The sequence below is a fragment of the Hipposideros armiger genome, unplaced genomic scaffold (assembly GCF_001890085.2).
Source record: "Hipposideros armiger isolate ML-2016 unplaced genomic scaffold, ASM189008v1 scaffold_147, whole genome shotgun sequence".
Taxonomy (NCBI): Eukaryota; Metazoa; Chordata; class Mammalia; order Chiroptera; family Hipposideridae; genus Hipposideros; species Hipposideros armiger.
The window spans coordinates 1,475,592-1,481,335 of NW_017731497.1; positions in this window are offsets into that span (position 1 = coordinate 1,475,592).

The window sequence follows — 5,744 nt, forward strand, 5'->3', positions numbered from 1 at the left end:
CAGCGTCTACAGGCTGATAAGCCAAAGACACCCATCATTTGCAAGGACCTACAAGTACAGCTCTGGGAGATGTTTGCTAACTGTGCCAAAACTAACTTCAACAGGCTTTCATTGTGCTTATTTCATGGAAAAGCCTTGTGAGCTCACCGAATGGGGTGCACAGTCATGGATAAAAGGGGAATACTGGCTAATATCCAATAGGTGATAACAAATAGCAAAATCACTTATTTGGCAAATACTGATCACAGACTCTATGGCAAGCACTGATAGCTGCTACAATGAGGGAGCCAACAAGCTTGTTCCCAGCATGCCTAGAGCAGGAGCCAAGCATTAACCATATCAGTGGGAACATTCAGAGAGTGCATACTAAGTGCCTGACTCTGTTCTGCAGGCTTTCCATACATCCATTAAGTTCATCCTTACAACAATCCTATGAAGCAGCTACTATCCTTATCCCCATTTTACAGATGACCAAACTGAGTTACAAAGAGATGTAGAAACTTGCCTTGGGTCACACAACCAGGAAGTGGCAGAGCTGGGAATGGAAGTCAGGTGGGTTGTAAGGCACTGCCTCTCAGCTGACCTGGAAGCCTCTTTAAAGACTTTCAACCACACCCTCCCAGGCAGAGTACTGCCCCTCTCTCTGGTGCTTTCCCCAGCACCTGTTCTACCAATTAGAACACGACATTTAAAGGCTACCTTGCATCACCCTCAGGTGTACATTATTGTCTTTTTTTTTTTTTAACATTTCTGAAATCAAGATGCACCACACAATTCATAGCCAAATTTAATAGGTAGAGTTGTCATGCTTTTTTTTGTTTTTAGTGGTATGTAACATAATGATGCAGCCTTACATAATAGTCGGAGGTGAGTTAGATTCCATAGAAGATGGTGCTTGCTGCTGATCTGTCTACCCCATTGGGAGAGCACGCCAGACCACAGCAAGGCTCAGATGTCGGATGAAAGAGCAGTTGCTCTCAAGCTGTCTAATGAAAAAGGGAGAAACACGGAAAACTGTAGGTACAGAGTCACAACCTTAGAGTGAGAAGGACCCTCTGAAAGCACCACTCCATGTTATAGGAGAAGAAACGGAGTCCTGAGAGTAAAAGCTGTTACTCCAGGTCATAGCAACAGGTCGGTTACTAACAGAGACAAACCTGACCTGGGTGTCCTGACCTCCACCCAGCTCAGGGACCCTGCTGCCCTTGGCTCTCTTCAGCCAGGATCCTCTTTACAAGAAGCCAAACCACAAGAAACCCAAAGCCAGGAGTAGCCAGTGAGGAATGTCCTGTTTATATTCCTGTTGTTTAAGGAGAAAAAAACTTAAACAAAAAAATCTCTTGCCCTCCACAAAGGCATTCATAACAATAGATGCATTATCTCCTCCAAGGCAAACTTGAATTTCACTTATTTACAGGGACTCGGGTTTTTCCAGTTTCACTCCTAATTAAGAATTGATGTCCCTCAATACAAGCTTCTTTCAGCCAAGAACTGATCATTCCTGACCAACCAACAACCACCACTAATTCACAGATTTGCAAATGGTTTTGTTTTTCTCCCCTCCGTGGAACTTAGCAGTGTTTGAACCATACGCAATATGCACAGACACATGAAATCTTTGAACTAATGAAAATGCGATTGTAAAACCGGCCTTCTCTCTAGTCTACGTTGGACAAAGAGGGAAGGCATTTAGGGTGCTTCTGTTGTGCCTTTCATTAGAATGCTGCCTGCCAGCATTCTTCCTAAAAATAGTTGTCACGCCAGTGGAGTCCTCACTCTGGCAAACAGACTGTTCTGCACCAAGATCCTTTTTAGCTGGTTCTTAAGTTACAGGAATTTTAACTAAATTAGAAAGTTTGCCACTTTGTTCCTTGTAGAATAAAAGCTTTTCAAGCCAGAGCTCCTGAAACACAGGTTCAGCTCAGTTCTGAAAAACAGGAAAACGTCGCCTTCGCTTCTGGGCATAAAAAAAATGTTGAAGCTTGAAGGGGTTTAGAACAAATGGACCCTCCTACCTATTAATGCTTGGGTAGTCAATTTCTCCACACAGCCATTCCCTTCACTATGTGCCTTTCTGCTAATGTTTTATCAGCGCTGGACCACAGAATGCTAAATGCTCTCCTGTATAAAAAGGTAAAGATGCCTTAAAAACTCATTTGGGTGTTGCAAAGCACAGCTCCACTTTCTGAACGGTTTTTATTTTTCCACATATTAGGCTCTAATGATTCTAGAACAGGCAGTCAGAATGCCAAGTAAATAAACAATTCAAAATCTGCTCTGTCAGGTCTAAAAAGGGTGTCCTCAGCATCAGTTCCAAATTCCTCATCTTATTTGTAAAGCTTCTCTTAGCCTTTAATGGAGTCCTTGATTTCCAAGAATCTAGCATCAGCTGCTGGGCAGTTTTAAAGACAAATTCTGTTTGCAACTTTTGATATTCTTTCTTATTTTATATTTTTACAATACTTTCATTCATATTATCTTACGTCAGCTTCCCCTACAAATCAGACTGGCTGGTGTGCTCCAAAGCCTTTGTGGATGGGGCTCACTCCGTGTCCCCAGCTATGGTACCCACAACTAAATTTCCCAAACAACTGTTGTCATTATGATACTGCTTGCTCAGAAAGCACCATTTCACTCTAATCCAATATAAATTATTCTGAGCTATAAATATGCAAGTGTATGTTCATGCCTTACTCTGAAAATATATTACCATATTATAAAACATTAAAAATATTAATTAGAAAGAGGAAGTTTACAAATCTGAAGGGAAGTTTTCATATTTTGCTGTGTCTGAGTGGACTGCCTAGCATACTCCTAGAAAGAATAGGCCCTACTCTGGAAATCTAGCTTNATTCTCCTACTTTATCAGCTCTTCACTCAGATCTGTGGGTCTTTACAGACCATCACCAATCTGAACTGTTTCTGTTACTCTGTGGCAGGAACCAGAGACATCTGCACCCCAAAAGGCGATGCTTAGTGCTTCTCTTCCCTACAGCAGCTGAACCTGAGGCTACAGCTCTGCTTCTTTGTCCTGAGCCTGGCTCTGCCTCCCCCTTCTCAGTCGGCTTAGAACCCAAGGTCTAATCTATTTCAGTGTGAAGGGTCTTGGGGTACAGTGTCTACAGACAGGCTAGTCACATCTACATGCACGGTTACACAGCCAGCTTTCTCAATTTAACACAGGTTGCTTTTTTCGCTCCACCTGGCATCTCCCTCGGGTCAGCTAAGTTCTCTCCAGATTAAAGAAAGGAAGCTTCCCCCTGGCTCTGCGCTCAGAGGCAGCCTCTGTTTTAGGCATTTGCTACCTCAAGCTGGGTGTTCTCTCCTTCTAGGGCTTGTCCAGAATCTGTCCAGCTAGATGGTTTCCCAGGCCCCGATCATGCCTTTGAGCTTCAAACACTGCCCGTGTTCTGACCTCTGGCTTCACCACATACATACTGTTTGCAAGGTTTACACGTCTAGACCCAGAGTCTTGTCTAACCCAAGTCATCTCTCTCACTATCATCCCTGTCTCCCACCATCGATCTCTGGCTCATCACAACAGTATTCTCAAAACCCACATGGATGGACTATTTCTTTGGTCTAGCAAAGAGGCATCTACTGATAGTAAACACAGTCCTTCCTGGAGAACCTAATACATGTCAGGCACTTTTCCAAAGACAGAAAAGGCAATAATCACCCTCGAGGGGCTACAAGCTAGTGGGAGAGAGAGGATTCCTAGGAAATTATAATTCGGTGGTGAAAAACGCTAAGGTAGTGGTAAAAATAGTGTGATGCTTGCACAGAGAGGGGCAGGTAAGCCAACACTGAGGAAGCGTGGGAGACTTCTAGGAAAAGGAAGGAACTTCGAGGAGAGGGAAGCAAGGGAGTCCTTAAGGAGGATGCGGAGTTAGCTGAGCAACAGAGGGGGAAGAAAAGGGGCAGGGATTGTTCTAAGAAAATGGGTTAGCACGTGGAAGGGGCAGAAAAGCAAGAGAGCATGCAGCATTCTGTGACCAGTAGGTAATGCAGTTAAAGACGGAGCAAAGATGACAACAAGGGACCTAAACTGTAGATTTAGCCAGAGCTAAACCATTGAAAGGCATGTAAACTGGGCCAAAGATTTGGGACTTTATCTGGGCAACATGAGGAAGTCATTGAAGTTGTTTTAAGCAGGGAGCTTATAGGATCAATTCATTTTTAAAAGGCCCCTCTGGCTGAAATATGGGCCTAAGCTGGAGGAGAGCTAGGTTTGAGGCAAGTTAGTTTGGCAGAGGTGCTGATGGCCTGAACTACTACAGAAGCAATAGAGATGGAGAGGAATAAATGGATTTAGGGAGGATTAGGGACTCAGTGAGTCTGAGGCAGGACTGAACGGTCATTCCCAGGTTTCTGATGTAGGCACCATGGCAGACTATCGTTCCTTTAGTTGAGACAGGGACCCAGAGAGGAGAAACAAGTTTTGAACATGAGTTTGAGGAGCCTATGAGACATACAAATGGAAATATCAGTTGGCTAGACATGGACTTAGGACATGGGAACTCCATGTCATGCAATGCAACCTCCTGGGATAATGAATTCCACATGCTTACCACTCTGTGTGAAATAAACTATGTCTTTCTTTCCCCCTTCAAGCATCATGGTCTCACATGAAACAATCAAAAGCAGGAAGAAAATAATTCCTCTCCTTGCTGTTTTCTCTCTTGTTATCAAGAAGGAAAATGTTTTCCAAAGGCTTTCCCACCCAAGACCATATTTAAACCTCATCAGCCAAAAGTTGGTCACATGGCCAATTGTGGGTGTTTTTTTTCTCTGAAAAGGCTGGATGTGACCAATCAGAATCCAACTCTGAAGTTGAGGACGGGACTTCTCTTCCTGAGTTTATTGCTGCCCAAGGAAAACTGAACAAAATCCACATTCAGGATGAGTTAGGTTATGCCATAGTGGCCTAAGCCAACAACATTTATTTTTCCTTTTGTTATATGTCTTGTGCAGGATGACAAGGGGGTCTCTGCTCATGGTTATCCCCCTGGGGGTCAGGTTGATGGAAGCCCCATCTAGGCCTGGGCTTTCTAGATTACATTGGCAGAGGAGGAGAATTCTTGGTCTCGTACTGGCAATTAAACTTTACAGCCTGGATCTAACAGCTGTAAGTAGTCACACTGCCCCACTCAACTACCAGAGGACCAGGAATTTCCATCTTCCTCATGACTGAAATGAGAAGAGACTCAGACAAATGACAACCAAATCAGCAAACCCTGACACACTCAGGGATTACCCTGGTATGAGGAACCTACTCTCCCTTGAAATAACCCATTTCATTTTTGCTCATCCTTGATTGATAAATAATATGTCTCTACAATGAATTAAAAATGCCCTCTGCAGCATCTGTCCCCCTTTCTATACCCTTACAGAACAATGTTTTTCATCTTTCCCGTGACAGACCTTCAACTATTGCAAGATAATTATCATGCACTCCCAAGTCCTCAATTTTACAAATTGAATCAAAGTTTCAACTAGTAATTCAAAAGTTCAAGTATCAGAAAATACAGTGACATTGAATTGCAGGTTTGGAAAAATATAGGCATTTGGATTAGCTTCAGAGGAAAAGAACCCAGCTGACATGTTGGATCAGAGAAAAAGATAATGGATGGGAAGGCAAGTTCCTATCTGAAACTGAGGACAGGGAACCAAATAATATGTCTTTTCTTCCTTTGACTCAAATTAACTGTGAAATTCTCATTCCTCGGTTGCCACTTCACTTC